This window comes from Anolis carolinensis, chromosome 6 (genome assembly GCF_035594765.1).
Source record: "Anolis carolinensis isolate JA03-04 chromosome 6, rAnoCar3.1.pri, whole genome shotgun sequence".
Classification (NCBI taxonomy): Eukaryota; Metazoa; Chordata; class Lepidosauria; order Squamata; family Dactyloidae; genus Anolis; species Anolis carolinensis.
Window position 1 is genome coordinate 67512996 of NC_085846.1, and position 15678 is coordinate 67528673.

The window sequence follows — 15678 nt, forward strand, 5'->3', positions numbered from 1 at the left end:
ATCCTGCCCAAAAGTCAGGTAGAGCTAGGAACTCAGGCCAGGCTGCAGAAATGAAATTCAGCTTGGACTTTTCTTCTTGAAGAAATGGCAGTTGACCAATGCCAAGGAGGAAAAGGCCTACAGCACCCGGCATTCCCAGGCGGTCTCCCGTCCAAGAACATACTGGGCCCGCCCTGCTTAGCTTCCGGGATCAAGTGAGATCGGGCGTATTCAGAGCGGATTGACCGTAGGCCATGACCTCCACAAACTAACTCTTTTGAAGTTGAAAGGGATTGAAAAGTCCTGGATGTAGAAGCCGCACTGCCGGGTTGAAGGAACAATGGACCCAGAAACATATTCGATGCTTCATCCTAAGAAAGGAACCTCATGTCCACGATACACCAACACGTAAATTCCGGGAGATCATTTCCTTCAGAGTCTTGCTTTTTTTAAAAAAAGCATCATTTCAAACACCCCGAATCAATAAGATTCGGCTGAATTCAACATCACCAGCTCCCACAACCTGAGGGAAATGTCCAAGTCTTCAGTGGAGTTCAAGGTGCAATAGACTTTTCGTATGATGCGCTCAAAAGAAGTTGCGGGAGTAGCAACATCCAATGCCTTCCAATCGGAAAGAGAAAGTGGGGAGTGGAGAAACATCAAGCAGGGCAAGGGGCTCTGCAGCCTGGTCTTAAGCATGCCTACACCGCTATCCTGCCCAAAAATCAGGTAGAGCTAGTAACTCAGGCCAGGCTCCAGAAAGGAGAGTCAACTTGGACCTTTCTTCTTGAAGAAATGCCAGTTGACACATGCCAAGGAGGAAAAGGCCTACAGCACCCGGCATTCCCAGGCAGTCTCCCGTCCAAGGACATACTGAGTCCGCCATGCTTAGCTTCCGAGATCAAGTGAGATCGGGCGTATTCAGAGCGGATTGACCGTAGGCCGTGACCTCGAAAAACTAACTCTTTTGAAGTTGATAGGGATCGAAAAGTCCTGGATATAGAAGCCGCACTGCGGGGTTGAAGGAAAAATGGACCCAGAAACATATTCGATGCTTCATCCTAAGAAAGGAACCTCATGTCCACGATATATCGACACGTAAATTCCGGGAGATCATTTCCTTCAGAGTCTTGTTTTTTTTTTTTTAAATAAAGCATCATTTCAAACGCCCCGAATCAATAAGATTCGGCTGAATTCAACATCACCACCTCCCACAACCTGAGGGAAATTTCCAAGTCTTCAGTGGAGTTCAAGGTGCAAGAGTCTTTTCTTGTGATATGCTCAAAAGAAGTAGCAGGAGTCGTCAACATCCAATGCATTCTAATCTGAAAGAGAAAGTGGGGAGTGGAGAAACATCAAGCAGGGCAAGGGGCTCTGCAGCCTGGTCTTAAGCATGCCTACACCGCTATCCTGCCCAAAAGTCAGGTAGAGCTAAGAACTCAGACCAGGCTCCAGAAAGGAGAGTCAACTTGGACCTTTCTTCTTGAAGAAAGGCCAGTTGACACATGCCAAGGAGGAAAAGGCCTACAGCACCCGGCATTCCCAGGCGGTCTCCCGTCCAAGGACATACTGGGTCCGCCCTGCTTAGCTTCCGAGATCAAGTGAGATCGGGCGTATTGAGAGCGGATTGACCGTAGGCCGTGACCTTCACAAACTAACTCTTTTGAAGTTGAAAGGGATCGAAAAGTCCTGGATGTAGAAGCCGCACTGCCGGGTTGAAAGAACAATGGACCCAGAAACATATTCGATGCTTCATCCTAAGAAAGGAACCTCATGTCCACGATACCCGACACGTAAATTCCGGGAGATCATTTCCTTGAGAGTCTTGCTTTTTTTTTTTTAAAGCATCATTTCAAACGCCCCGAATCAATAAGATTCGGCTGAATTCAACATCACCAGCTCCTACAACCTGAGCGAAATTTCCAAGTCTTCAGTGGAGTTCAAGGTGCAAGAGTTTTTTCCTGTGATGCTCTCAAAAGAAGTTGCGGGAGTCGTCAACATCCAATGCCTTCTAATCTGAAAGAGAAAGTGGGGAGTGGAGAAACATCACGCAGGGCAAGGGGCTCTGCAGCCTGGTCTTAAGCATGCCTACACCGCTATCCTGCCCAAAAGTCAGGTAGAGCTAGGAACTCAGACCAGGCTCCAGAAAGGAGAGTCAACTTGGACCTTTCTTCTTGAAGAAAGGCCAGTAGACACATGCCAAGGAGGAAAAGGCCTACAGCACCCGGCATTCCCAGGCGGTCTCCCATCCAAGGTCATACTGGGTCCGCCCTGCTTAGCTTCCGAGATCAAGTGAGATCGGGCGTATTCAGAGCGGATTGAGCGTAGGCTGTGACCTCCACAAACTAACTCTTTTGAAGTTAATAGGGATCTTAAAGTCCTGGATGTAGAAGCCGCACTGTGGGGTTGAAGGAACAATGGACCCAGAAACATATTCGATGCTTCATCCTAAGAAAGGAACCTCATGTCCACTATACACCGACAGGTAAATTCCGAGAGATCATTTCCTTTAGAGTCTTGTTTAAAAAAAAAAAAAAGCATCATTTCAAACGCCCTGAATCAATAAGATTTAACTGAATTCAACATCAGCAGCTCCCACAACCTGAGGGAAATTTCCAAGTCTTCAGTGGAGTTCAAGGTGCAAGAATGTTTTCTTGTGATGCTCTCAAAAGAAGTTGCGGGAGTAGCAACATCCAATGCCTTCCAATCGGAAAGAGAAAGTGGGGAGTGGAGAAACATCAAGCAGGGCAAGGGGCTCTGCAGCCTGGTCTTAAGCATGCTTACACCGCTATCCTGCCCAAAAATCAGGTAGAGCTAGGAACTCAGACCAGGCTCCAGAAAGGAGACTCAACTTGGACCTTTCTTCTTGAAGAAATGCCAGTTGACACATGCCAAGGAGGAAAAGGCCTACAGCACCCGGCATTCCCAGGCGGACTCCCGTCCAAGGACATACTGGGCCCGCCCTGCTTAGCTTCCGGGATCAAGTGAGATCGGGCGTATTCAGAGCGGATTGACCGTAGGCCGTGACCTCCACAAACTAACTCTTTTGAAGTTGATAGGGATCTAAAAGTCCTGGATGTAGAAGTCGCACTGCCGGGTTGAAGGAACAATGGACCCAGAAACATATTCGATGCTTCATCCTAAGAAAGGAACCTCATGTCCACGATACACCAACACGTAAATTCCGGGAGATCACTTCCTTCAGAGTCTTGCTTTTTTTTAAAAAAGCATCATTTCAAACACCCCGAATCAATAAGATTCGGCTGAATTCAACATCACCAGCTCCCAGAACCTGAGGGAAATTTCCAAGTCTTCAGTGGAGTTCAACGTGCAAGAGTCTTTTCTTGTGATGCTCTCAAAAGAAGTAGCAGGAGTCGTCAACATCCATTGCCTTCTAATCTGAAAGAGAAAGTGGGGAGTGGAGAAACATCACGCAGGGCAAGGAGCTCTGCAGCCTGGTCTTAAGCATGCCTACACTGCTATCCTGCCCAAAAGTCAGGTAGAGCTAGGAACTCAGGCCAGGCTGCAGAAATGAAATTCAGCTTGGACTTTTCTTCTTGAAGAAATGGCAGTTGACCAATGCCAAGGAGGAAAAGGCCTACAGCACCCGGCATTCCCAGGCGGTCTCCCGTCCAAGAACATACTGGGCCCGCCCTGCTTAGCTTCCGGGATCAAGTGAGATCGGGCGTATTCAGAGCGGATTGACCGTAGGCCATGTCCTCCACAAACTAACTCTTTTGAAGTTGAAAGGGATTGAAAAGTCCTGGATGTAGAAGCCGCACTGCCGGGTTGAAGGAACAATGGACCCAGAAACATATTCGATGCTTCATCCTAAGAAAGGAACCTCATGTCCACGATACACCAACACGTAAATTCCGGGAGATCATTTCCTTCAGAGTCTTGCTTTTTTTAAAAAAAGCATCATTTCAAACACCCCGAATCAATAAGATTCGGCTGAATTCAACATCACCAGCTCCCACAACCTGAGGGAAATGTCCAAGTCTTCAGTGGAGTTCAAGGTGCAATAGACTTTTCGTATGATGCGCTCAAAAGAAGTTGCGGGAGTAGCAACATCCAATGCCTTCCAATCGGAAAGAGAAAGTGGGGAGTGGAGAAACATCAAGCAGGGCAAGGGGCTCTGCAGCCTGGTCTTAAGCATGCCTACACCGCTATCCTGCCCAAAAATCAGGTAGAGCTAGTAACTCAGGCCAGGCTCCAGAAAGGAGAGTCAACTTGGACCTTTCTTCTTGAAGAAATGCCAGTTGACACATGCCAAGGAGGAAAAGGCCTACAGCACCCGGCATTCCCAGGCAGTCTCCCGTCCAAGGACATACTGGGTCCGCCCTGCTTAGCTTCCGAGATCAAGTGAGATCGGGCGTATTCAGAGCGGATTGACCGTAGGCCGTGACCTCGAAAAACTAACTCTTTTGAAGTTGATAGGGATCGAAAAGTCCTGGATATAGAAGCCGCACTGCGGGGTTGAAGGAAAAATGGACCCAGAAACATATTCGATGCTTCATCCTAAGAAAGGAACCTCATGTCCACGATATATCGACACGTAAATTCCGGGAGATCATTTCCTTCAGAGTCTTGCTTTTTTTTAAAAAAAAAAAAAAGCATCATTTCAAACGCCCCGAATCAATAAGATTCGGCTGAATTCAACATCACCAGCTCCCACAACCTGAGGGAAATTTCCAAGTCTTCAGTGGAGTTCAAGGTGCAAGAGTCTTTTCTTGTGATATGCTCAAAAGAAGTAGCAGGAGTCGTCAACATCCAATGCATTCTAATCTGAAAGAGAAAGTGGGGAGTGGAGAAACATCAAGCAGGGCAAGGGGCTCTGCAGCCTGGTCTTAAGCATGCCTACACCGCTATCCTGCCCAAAAGTCAGGTAGAGCTAAGAACTCAGACCAGGCTCCAGAAAGGAGAGTCAACTTGGACCTTTCTTCTTGAAGAAAGGCCAGTTGACACATGCCAAGGAGGAAAAGGCCTACAGCACCCGGCATTCCCAGGCGTTCTCCCGTCCAAGGACATACTGGGTCCGCCCTGCTTAGCTTCCGAGATCAAGTGAGATCGGGCGTATTGAGAGCGGATTGACCGTAGGCCGTGACCTTCACAAACTAACTCTTTTGAAGTTGAAAGGGATCGAAAAGTCCTGGATGTAGAAGCCGCACTGCCGGGTTGAAAGAACAATGGACCCAGAAACATATTCGATGCTTCATCCTAAGAAAGGAACCTCATGTCCACGATACCCGACACGTAAATTCCGGGAGATCATTTCCTTCAGAGTCTTGCTTTTTTTTTTTTTAAAGCATCATTTCAAACGCCCCGAATCAATAAGATTCGGCTGAATTCAACATCACCAGCTCCTACAACCTGAGCGAAATTTCCAAGTCTTCAGTGGAGTTCAAGGTGCAAGAGTTTTTTCCTGTGATGCTCTCAAAAGAAGTTGCGGGAGTCGTCAACATCCAATGCCTTCCAATCGGAAAGAGAAAATGGGGAGTGGAGAAACATCAAGCAGGGCAAGGGGCTCTGCAGCCTGGTCTTAAGCATGCCTACACCGCTATCCTGCCCAAAAGTCAGGTAGAGCTAGGAACTCAGACCAGGCTCCAGAAAGGAGAGTCAACTTGGACCTTTCTTCTTGAAGAAAGGCCAGTAGACACATGCCAAGGAGGAAAAGGCCTACAGCACCCGGCATTCCCAGGCGGTCTCCCATCCAAGGTCATACTGGGTCCGCCCTGCTTAGCTTCCGAGATCAAGTGAGATCGGGCGTATTCAGAGCGGATTGACCGTAGGCCGTGACCGCCTAAAACTACCTCTTTTGAAATTGATAGGGATCGAAAAGTCCTGGATGTAGAAGTCGCACTGCCGGGTTGAAGGAACAATGGACCCAGAAACATATTCGATGCTTCATCCTAAGAAAGGAACCTCATGTCCACGATACACCAACACGTAAATTCCGGGAGATCATTTCCTTCAGAGTCTTGCTTTTTTAAAAAAAAGCATCATTTCAAACACCCCGAATCAATAAGATTCGGCTGAATTCAACATCACCAGCTCCCAGAACCTGAGGGAAATTTCCAAGTCTTCAGTGGAGTTCAACGTGCAAGAGTCTTTTCTTGTGATGCTCTCAAAAGAAGTAGCAGGAGTCGTCAACATCCAATGCCTTCCAATCGGAAAGAGAAATTGTGGAGTGGAGAAACATCAAGCAGGGCAAGGGGCTCTGCAGCCTGGTCTTAAGCATGCCTACACCGCTATCCTGCCCAAAAGTCAGGTAGAGCTAGGAACTCAGACCAGGCTCCAGAAAGGAGAGTCAACTTGGACCTTTCTTCTTGAAGAAATGCCAGTTGACACATGCCAAGGAGGAAAAGGCCTACAGCACCCGGCATTCCCAGGCGGCCTCCAATCCAAGGACATACTGGGTCCGCGCTGCTTAGCTTCCGAGATCAAGGGAGATCGGGCGTATTCAGAGTGGATTGACTGCAGGCCGTGACCTCCACAAACTAACTCTTTTGAAGTTGATAGGGATTGAAAAGTCCTGGATGTAGAAGCCGCACGGCCAGGTTAAAGGAACAATGGACCCAGAAAAATATTCGATGCTTCATCCTAAGATAGAAACCGCATGTCCATGATACACCGGCACGCAAATTCAGGGAGATCATTTCCTTCAGAGTTTTGCTTTAAAAAAAAAAAAAGCATCATTTCCAACGCCCCGAATCAATAAGATTCGGCTGAATTGAACATCACCAGCTCCCAGAACCTGAGGGAAATGTCCAAGTCTTCAGTGGAGTTCAAAGTTCAAGAGTCTTTTCTTGTGATGCTCTCAAAAGATGTTTCGGGAGTCGTCAACATCCAATGCCTTCCAATCGGAAAGAGAAAGTGGGGAGTGGAGAAACATCACGCAGGGCAAGGGGCTCTGCAGCCTGGTCTTAAGCATGCCTACACTGCTATCCTGCCCAAAAGTCAGGTAGAGCTAGGAACTCAGGCCAGGCTGCAGAAATGAAATTCAGCTTGGACTTTTCTTCTTGAAGAAATGGCAGTTGACCAATGCCAAGGAGGAAAAGGCCTACAGCACCCGGCATTCCCAGGCGGTCTCCCGTCCAAGAACATACTGGGCCCGCCCTGCTTAGCTTCCGAGATCAAGTCAGATCGGGCGTATTCAGAGCGGATTGACCGTAGGCCGTGACCTCCACAAACTAACTCTTTTGAAGTTGAAAGGGATTGAAAAGTCCTGGATGTAGAAGCCGCACTGCCGGGTTGAAGGAACAATGGACCAAGAAACATATTTGATAATTCATCCTAAGAAAAGAACCTCATGTCCACGATACACCAACACGTAAATTCCGGGAGATCATTTCCTTCAGAGTCTTGCTTTTTAAAAAAAAAAGCATCATTTCAAACACCCCGAATCAATAAGATTCAGCTGAATTCAACATCACCAGCTCCCACAACCTGAGGGAAATGTCCAAGTCTTCAGTGGAGTTCAAGGTGCAATAGACTTTTCGTATGATGCGCTCAAAAGAAGTAGCAGGAGTCGTCAACATCCAATGCCTTCCAATCGGAAAGAGAAATTTGGGAGTGGAGAAACATCAAGCAGGGCAAGGGGCTCTGCAGCCTGGTCTTAAGCATGCCTACACCGCTATCCTGCCCAAAAGTCAGGTAGAGCTAGGAACTCAGACCAGGCTCCAGAAAGGAGAGTCAACTTGGACCTTTCTTCTTGAAGAAATGCCAGTTGACACATGCCAAGGAGGAAAAGGCCTACAGCACCCGGCATTCCCAGGCGGTCTCCCATCCAAGGTCATACTGGGTCCGCCCTGCTTAGCTTCCGAGATCAAGTGAGATCGGGCGTATTGAGAGCGGATTGAGCGTAGGCTGTGACCTCCACAAACTAACTCTTTTGAAGTTGATAGGGATCTAAAAGTCCTGGATGTAGAAGCCGCACTGTGGGGTTGAAGGAACAATGGACCCAGAAACATATTCGATGCTTCATCCTAAGAAAGGAACCTCATGTCCACTATACACCGACAGGTAAATTCCGAGAGATCATTTCCTTCAGAGTCTTGTTTAAAAAAAAAAAAGCATCATTTCAAACGCCCTGAATCAATAAGATTTGACTGAATTCAACATCAGCAGCTCCCACAACCTGAGGGAAATTTCCAAGTCTTCAGTGGAGTTCAAGGTGCAAGAGTGTTTTCTTGTGATGCTCTCAAAAGAAGTTGCGGGAGTAGCAACATCCAATGCCTTCCAATCGGAAAGAGAAAGTGGGGAGTGGAGAAACATCAAGCAGGGCAAGGGGCTCTACAGCCTGGTCTTAAGCATGCCTACACCGCTACCCTGCCCAAAAATCAGGTAGAGCTAGTAACTCAGGCCAGGCTCCATAAAGGAGAGTCAACTTGGACCTTTCTTCTTGAAGAAATGCCAGTTGACACATGCCAAGGAGGAAAAGGCCTACAGCACCCGGCATTCCCAGGCGGTCTCCCGTCCAAGAACATACTGGGCCCGCCCTGCTTAGCTTCCGAGATCAAGTGAGATCGGGCGTATTCAGAGCGGATTGACCGTAGGCCGTGACCTCCACAAACTAACTCTTTTGAAGTTGAAAGGGATTGAAAAGTCCTGGATGTAGAAGCCGCACTGCCGGGTTGAAGGAACAATGGACCAAGAAACATATTTGATAATTCATCCTAAGAAAAGAACCTCATGTCCACGATACACCAACACGTAAATTCCGGGAGATCATTTCCTTCAGAGTCTTGCTTTTTTTAAAAAAAAGCATCATTTCAAACACCCCGAATCAATAAGATTCAGCTGAATTCAACATCACCAGCTCCCACAACCTGAGGGAAATGTCCAAGTCTTCAGTGGAGTTCAAGGTGCAATAGACTTTTCGTATGATGCGCTCAAAAGAAGTAGCAGGAGTCGTCAACATCCAATGCCTTCCAATCGGAAAGAGAAATTTGGGAGTGGAGAAACATCAAGCAGGGCAAGGGGCTCTGCAGCCTGGTCTTAAGCATGCCTACACCGCTATCCTGCCCAAAAGTCAGGTAGAGCTAGGAACTCAGACCAGGCTCCAGAAAGGAGAGTCAACTTGGACCTTTCTTCTTGAAGAAATGCCAGTTGACACATGCCAAGGAGGAAAAGGCCTACAGCACCCGGCATTCCCAGGCGGTCTCCCATCCAAGGTCATACTGGGTCCGCCCTGCTTAGCTTCCGAGATCAAGTGAGATCGGGCGTATTGAGAGCGGATTGAGCGTAGGCTGTGACCTCCACAAACTAACTCTTTTGAAGTTGATAGGGATCTAAAAGTCCTGGATGTAGAAGCCGCACTGTGGGGTTGAAGGAACAATGGACCCAGAAACATATTCGATGCTTCATCCTAAGAAAGGAACCTCATGTCCACTATACACCGACAGGTAAATTCCGAGAGATCATTTCCTTCAGAGTCTTGTTTTAAAAAAAAAAAAGCATCATTTCAAACGCCCTGAATCAATAAGATTTGACTGAATTCAACATCAGCAGCTCCCACAACCTGAGGGAAATTTCCAAGTCTTCAGTGGAGTTCAAGGTGCAAGAGTGTTTTCTTGTGATGCTCTCAAAAGAAGTTGCGGGAGTAGCAACATCCAATGCCTTCCAATCGGAAAGAGAAAGTGGGGAGTGGAGAAACATCAAGCAGGGCAAGGGGCTCTGCAGCCTGGTCTTAAGCATGGCTACACCGCTACCCTGCCCAAAAATCAGGTAGAGCTAGTAACTCAGGCCAGGCTCCATAAAGGAGAGTCAACTTGGACCTTTCTTCTTGAAGAAATGCCAGTTGACACATGCCAAGGAGGAAAAGGCCTACAGCACCCGGCATTCCCAGGCAGTCTCCCGTCCAAGGACATACTGGGTCCGCCCTGCTTAGCTTCCGAGATCAAGTGAGATCGGGCGTATTCAGAGCGGATTGACCGTAGGCCGTGACCTCGAAAAACTAACTCTTTTGAAGTTGATAGGGATCGAAAAGTCCTGGATATAGAAGCCGCACTGCGGGGTTGAAGGAAAAATGGACCCAGAAACATATTCGATGCTTCATCCTAAGAAAGGAACCTCATGTCCACGATATATCGACACGTAAATTCCGGGAGATCACTTCCTTCAGAGTCTTGCTTTTTTTAAAAAAAGCATCATTTCAAACACCCCGAATCAATAAGATTCGGCTGAATTCAACATCACCAGCTCCCAGAACCTGAGGGAAATTTCCAAGTCTTCAGTGGAGTTCAACGTGCAAGAGTCTTTTCTTGTGATGCTCTCAAAAGAAGTAGCAGGAGTCGTCAACATCCATTGCCTTCTAATCTGAAAGAGAAAGTGGGGAGTGGAGAAACATCACGCAGGGCAAGGAGCTCTGCAGCCTGGTCTTAAGCATGCCTACACTGCTATCCTGCCCAAAAGTCAGGTAGAGCTAGGAACTCTGGCCAGGCTGCAGAAATGAAATTCAGCTTGGACTTTTCTTCTTGAAGAAATGGCAGTTGACCAATGCCAAGGAGGAAAAGGCCTACAGCACCCGGCATTCCCAGGCGGTCTCCCGTCCAAGAACATACTGGGCCCGCCCTGCTTAGCTTCCGGGATCAAGTGAGATCGGGCGTATTCAGAGCGGATTGACCGTAGGCCATGTCCTCCACAAACTAACTCTTTTGAAGTTGAAAGGGATTGAAAAGTCCTGGATGTAGAAGCCGCACTGCCGGGTTGAAGGAACAATGGACCCAGAAACATATTCGATGCTTCATCCTAAGAAAGGAACCTCATGTCCACGATACACCAACACGTAAATTCCGGGAGATCATTTCCTTCAGAGTCTTGCTTTTTTTAAAAAAAGCATCATTTCAAACACCCCGAATCAATAAGATTCGGCTGAATTCAACATCACCAGCTCCCACAACCTGAGGGAAATGTCCAAGTCTTCAGTGGAGTTAAAGGTGCAATAGACTTTTCGTATGATGCGCTCAAAAGAAGTTGCGGGAGTAGCAACATCCAATGCCTTCCAATCGGAAAGAGAAAGTGGGGAGTGGAGAAACATCAAGCAGGGCAAGGGGCTCTGCAGCCTGGTCTTAAGCATGCCTACACCGCTATCCTGCCCAAAAGTCAGGTAGAGCTAAGAACTCAGACCAGGCTCCAGAAAGGAGAGTCAACTTGGACCTTTCTTCTTGAAGAAAGGCCAGTTGACACATGCCAAGGAGGAAAAGGCCTACAGCACCCGGCATTCCCAGGCGGTCTCCCGTCCAAGGACATACTGGGTCCGCCCTGCTTAGCTTCCGAGATCAAGTGAGATCGGGCGTATTGAGAGCGGATTGACCGTAGGCCGTGACCTTCACAAACTAACTCTTTTGAAGTTGAAAGGGATCGAAAAGTCCTGGATGTAGAAGCCGCACTGCCGGGTTGAAAGAACAATGGACCCAGAAACATATTCGATGCTTCATCCTAAGAAAGGAACCTCATGTCCACGATACCCGACACGTAAATTCCGGGAGATCATTTCCTTGAGAGTCTTGCTTTTTTTTTTTTTAAAGCATCATTTCAAACGCCCCGAATCAATAAGATTCGGCTGAATTCAACATCACCAGCTCCTACAACCTGAGCGAAATTTCCAAGTCTTCAGTGGAGTTCAAGGTGCAAGAGTTTTTTCCTGTGATGCTCTCAAAAGAAGTTGCGGGAGTCGTCAACATCCAATGCCTTCCAATCGGAAAGAGAAAATGGGGAGTGGAGAAACATCAAGCAGGGCAAGGGGCTCTGCAGCCTGGTCTTAAGCATGCCTACACCGCTATCCTGCCCAAAAGTCAGGTAGAGCTAGGAACTCAGACCAGGCTCCAGAAAGGAGAGTCAACTTGGACCTTTCTTCTTGAAGAAAGGCCAGTAGACACATGCCAAGGAGGAAAAGGCCTACAGCACCCGGCATTCCCAGGCGGTCTCCCATCCAAGGTCATACTGGGTCCGCCCTGCTTAGCTTCCGAGATCAAGTGAGATCGGGCGTATTCAGAGCGGATTGACCGTAGGCCGTGACCGCCTAAAACTACCTCTTTTGAAATTGATAGGGATCGAAAAGTCCTGGATGTAGAAGTCGCACTGCCGGGTTGAAGGAACAATGGACCCAGAAACATATTCGATGCTTCATCCTAAGAAAGGAACCTCATGTCCACGATACACCAACACGTAAATTCCGGGAGATCATTTCCTTCAGAGTCTTGCTTTTTTTAAAAAAAGCATCATTTCAAACACCCCGAATCAATAAGATTCGGCTGAATTCAACATCACCAGCTCCCAGAACCTGAGGGAAATTTCCAAGTCTTCAGTGGAGTTCAACGTGCAAGAGTCTTTTCTTGTGATGCTCTCAAAAGAAGTAGCAGGAGTCGTCAACATCCAATGCCTTCCAATCGGAAAGAGAAATTGTGGAGTGGAGAAACATCAAGCAGGGCAAGGGGCTCTGCAGCCTGGTCTTAAGCATGCCTACACCGCTATCCTGCCCAAAAGTCAGGTAGAGCTAGGAACTCAGACCAGGCTCCAGAAAGGAGAGTCAACTTGGACCTTTCTTCTTGAAGAAATGCCAGTTGACACATGCCAAGGGGGAAAAGGCCTACAGCACCCGGCATTCCCAGGCGGCCTCCAATCCAAGGACATACTGGGTCCGCGCTGCTTAGCTTCCGAGATCAAGGGAGATCGGGCGTATTCAGAGTGGATTGACTGTAGGCCGTGACCTCCACAAACTAACTCTTTTGAAGTTGATAGGGATTGAAAAGTCCTGGATGTAGAAGCCGCACGGCCAGGTTAAAGGAACAATGGACCCAGAAAAATATTCGATGCTTCATCCTAAGATAGAAACCGCATGTCCATGATACACCGGCACGCAAATTCAGGGAGATCATTTCCTTCAGAGTTTTGCTTTTTTTTTAAAAAAAGCATCATTTCCAACGCCCCGAATCAATAAGATTCGGCTGAATTGAACATCACCAGCTCCCACAACCTGAGGGAAATGTCCAAGTCTTCAGTGGAGTTCAAAGTTCAAGAGTCTTTTCTTGTGATGCTCTCAAAAGATGTTTCGGGAGTCGTCAACATCCAATGCCTTCCAATCGGAAAGAGAAAGTGGGGAGTGGAGAAACATCACGCAGGGCAAGGGGCTCTGCAGCCTGGTCTTAAGCATGCCTACACCGCTATCCTGCCCAAAAGTCAGGTAGAGCTAGGAACTCAGGCCAGGCTGCAGAAATGAAATTCAGCTTGGACTTTTCTTCTTGAAGAAATGGCAGTTGACCAATGCCAAGGAGGAAAAGGCCTACAGCACCCGGCATTCCCAGGCGGTCTCCCGTCCAAGAACATACTGGGCCCGCCCTGCTTAGCTTCCGAGATCAAGTGAGATCGGGCGTATTCAGAGCGGATTGACCGTAGGCCGTGACCTCCACAAACTAACTCTTTTGAAGTTGAAAGGGATTGAAAAGTCCTGGATGTAGAAGCCGCACTGCCGGGTTGAAGGAACAATGGACCAAGAAACATATTTGATAATTCATCCTAAGAAAAGAACCTCATGTCCACGATACACCAACACGTAAATTCCGGGAGATCATTTCCTTCAGAGTCTTGCTTTTTTTTTTTAAAAAGCATCATTTCAAACACCCCGAATCAATAAGATTCAGCTGAATTCAACATCACCAGCTCCCACAACCTGAGGGAAATGTCCAAGTCTTCAGTGGAGTTCAAGGTGCAATAGACTTTTCGTATGATGCGCTCAAAAGAAGTAGCAGGAGTCGTCAATATCCAATGCCTTCCAATCGGAAAGAGAAATTTGGGAGTGGAGAAACATCAAGCAGGGCAAGGGGCTCTGCAGCCTGGTCTTAAGCATGCCTACACCGCTATCCTGCCCAAAAGTCAGGTAGAGCTAGGAACTCAGACCAGGCTCCAGAAAGGAGAGTCAACTTGGACCTTTCTTCTTGAAGAAAGGCCAGTAGACACATGCCAAGGAGGAAAAGGCCTACAGCACCCGGCATTCCCAGGCGGTCTCCCATCCAAGGTCATACTGGGTCCGCCCTGCTTAGCTTCCGAGATCAAGTGAGATCGGGCGTATTGAGAGCGGATTGAGCGTAGGCTGTGACCTCCACAAACTAACTCTTTTGAAGTTGATAGGGATCTAAAAGTCCTGGATGTAGAAGCCGCACTGTGGGGTTGAAGGAACAATGGACCCAGAAACATATTCGATGCTTCATCCTAAGAAAGGAACCTCATGTCCACTATACACCGACAGGTAAATTCCGAGAGATCATTTCCTTCAGAGTCTTGTTTAAAAAAAAAAAAAGCATCATTTCAAACGCCCTGAATCAATAAGATTTGACTGAATTCAACATCAGCAGCTCCCACAACCTGAGGGAAATTTCCAAGTCTTCAGTGGAGTTCAAGGTGCAAGAGTGTTTTCTTGTGATGCTCTCAAAAGAAGTTGCGGGAGTAGCAACATCCAATGCCTTCCAATCGGAAAGAGAAAGTGGGGAGTGGAGAAACATCAAGCAGGGCAAGGGGCTCTGCAGCCTGGTCTTAAGCATGCCTACACCGCTACCCTGCCCAAAAATCAGGTAGAGCTAGTAACTCAGGCCAGGCTCCAGAAAGGAGAGTCAACTTGGACCTTTCTTCTTGAAGAAATGCCAGTTGACACATGCCAAGGAGGAAAAGGCCTACAGCACCCGGCATTCCCAGGCAGTCTCCCGTCCAAGGACATACTGGGTCCGCCCTGCTTAGCTTCCGAGATCAAGTGAGATCGGGCGTATTCAGAGCGGATTGACCGTAGGCCGTGACCTCGAAAAACTAACTCTTTTGAAGTTGATAGGGATCGAAAAGTCCTGGATATAGAAGCCGCACTGCGGGGTGAAGGAAAAATGGACCCAGAAACATATTCGATGCTTCATCCTAAGAAAGGAACCTCATGTCCACGATATATCGACACGTAAATTCCGGGAGATCACTTCCTTCAGAGTCTTGTTTTTAAAAAAAAAAAAAAAAAAGCATCATTTCAAACGCCCCGAATCAATAAGATTCGGCTGAATTCAACATCACCAGCTCCCACAACCTGAGGGAAATTTCCAAGTCTTCAGTGGAGTTCAAGGTGCAAGAGTCTTTTCTTGTGATATGCTCAAAAGAAGTAGCAGGAGTCGTCAACATCCATTGCCTTCTAATCTGAAAGAGAAAGTGGGGAGTGGAGAAACATCACGCAGGGCAAGGAGCTCTGCAGCCTGGTCTTAAGCATGCCTACACTGCTATCCTGCCCAAAAGTCAGGTAGAGCTAGGAACTCTGGCCAGGCTGCAGAAATGAAATTCAGCTTGGACTTTTCTTCTTGAAGAAATGGCAGTTGACCAATGCCAAGGAGGAAAAGGCCTACAGCACCCGGCATTCCCAGGCGGTCTCCCGTCCAAGAACATACTGGGCCCGCCCTGCTTAGCTTCCGGGATCAAGTGAGATCGGGCGTATTCAGAGCGGATTGACCGTAGGCCATGTCCTCCACAAACTAACTCTTTTGAAGTTGAAAGGGATTGAAAAGTCCTGGATGTAGAAGCCGCACTGCCGGGTTGAAGGAACAATGGACCCAGAAACATATTCGATGCTTCATCCTAAGAAAGGAACCTCATGTCCACGATACACCAACACGTAAATTCCGGGAGATCATTTCCTTCAGAGTCTTGCTTTTTTTAAAAAAAGCATCATTTCAA

At 47.7% G+C, this 15678-nt stretch overlaps 15 pseudogenes; all 15 read right to left on the reverse strand.

Moving 5' to 3' along the window:
• Nucleotides 1–114: 114 nt before the first annotated feature.
• LOC134292671 (5S ribosomal RNA) lies at nucleotides 115–232 on the reverse strand (annotated as a pseudogene).
• Nucleotides 233–1500: 1268 nt separating this feature from the next.
• LOC134292743 (5S ribosomal RNA) lies at nucleotides 1501–1618 on the reverse strand (annotated as a pseudogene).
• Nucleotides 1619–2883: 1265 nt separating this feature from the next.
• Nucleotides 2884–3001, reverse strand: LOC134292697 (5S ribosomal RNA; annotated as a pseudogene).
• Nucleotides 3002–3574: 573 nt separating this feature from the next.
• On the reverse strand, nucleotides 3575–3692 carry LOC134292672 (5S ribosomal RNA; annotated as a pseudogene).
• A 572-nt stretch (nucleotides 3693–4264) lies between these two features.
• On the reverse strand, nucleotides 4265–4382 carry LOC134292715 (5S ribosomal RNA; annotated as a pseudogene).
• Nucleotides 4383–5655: 1273 nt separating this feature from the next.
• LOC134292732 (5S ribosomal RNA) lies at nucleotides 5656–5773 on the reverse strand (annotated as a pseudogene).
• Nucleotides 5774–7039: 1266 nt separating this feature from the next.
• On the reverse strand, nucleotides 7040–7157 carry LOC134292665 (5S ribosomal RNA; annotated as a pseudogene).
• Nucleotides 7158–8421: 1264 nt separating this feature from the next.
• LOC134292852 (5S ribosomal RNA) lies at nucleotides 8422–8539 on the reverse strand (annotated as a pseudogene).
• Nucleotides 8540–9804: 1265 nt separating this feature from the next.
• Nucleotides 9805–9922, reverse strand: LOC134292716 (5S ribosomal RNA; annotated as a pseudogene).
• A 573-nt stretch (nucleotides 9923–10495) lies between these two features.
• Nucleotides 10496–10613, reverse strand: LOC134292673 (5S ribosomal RNA; annotated as a pseudogene).
• A 572-nt stretch (nucleotides 10614–11185) lies between these two features.
• On the reverse strand, nucleotides 11186–11303 carry LOC134292744 (5S ribosomal RNA; annotated as a pseudogene).
• A 574-nt stretch (nucleotides 11304–11877) lies between these two features.
• On the reverse strand, nucleotides 11878–11995 carry LOC134292733 (5S ribosomal RNA; annotated as a pseudogene).
• A 1266-nt stretch (nucleotides 11996–13261) lies between these two features.
• On the reverse strand, nucleotides 13262–13379 carry LOC134292853 (5S ribosomal RNA; annotated as a pseudogene).
• A 1266-nt stretch (nucleotides 13380–14645) lies between these two features.
• Nucleotides 14646–14763, reverse strand: LOC134292717 (5S ribosomal RNA; annotated as a pseudogene).
• Nucleotides 14764–15343: 580 nt separating this feature from the next.
• On the reverse strand, nucleotides 15344–15461 carry LOC134292675 (5S ribosomal RNA; annotated as a pseudogene).
• Nucleotides 15462–15678: the final 217 nt, after the last annotated feature.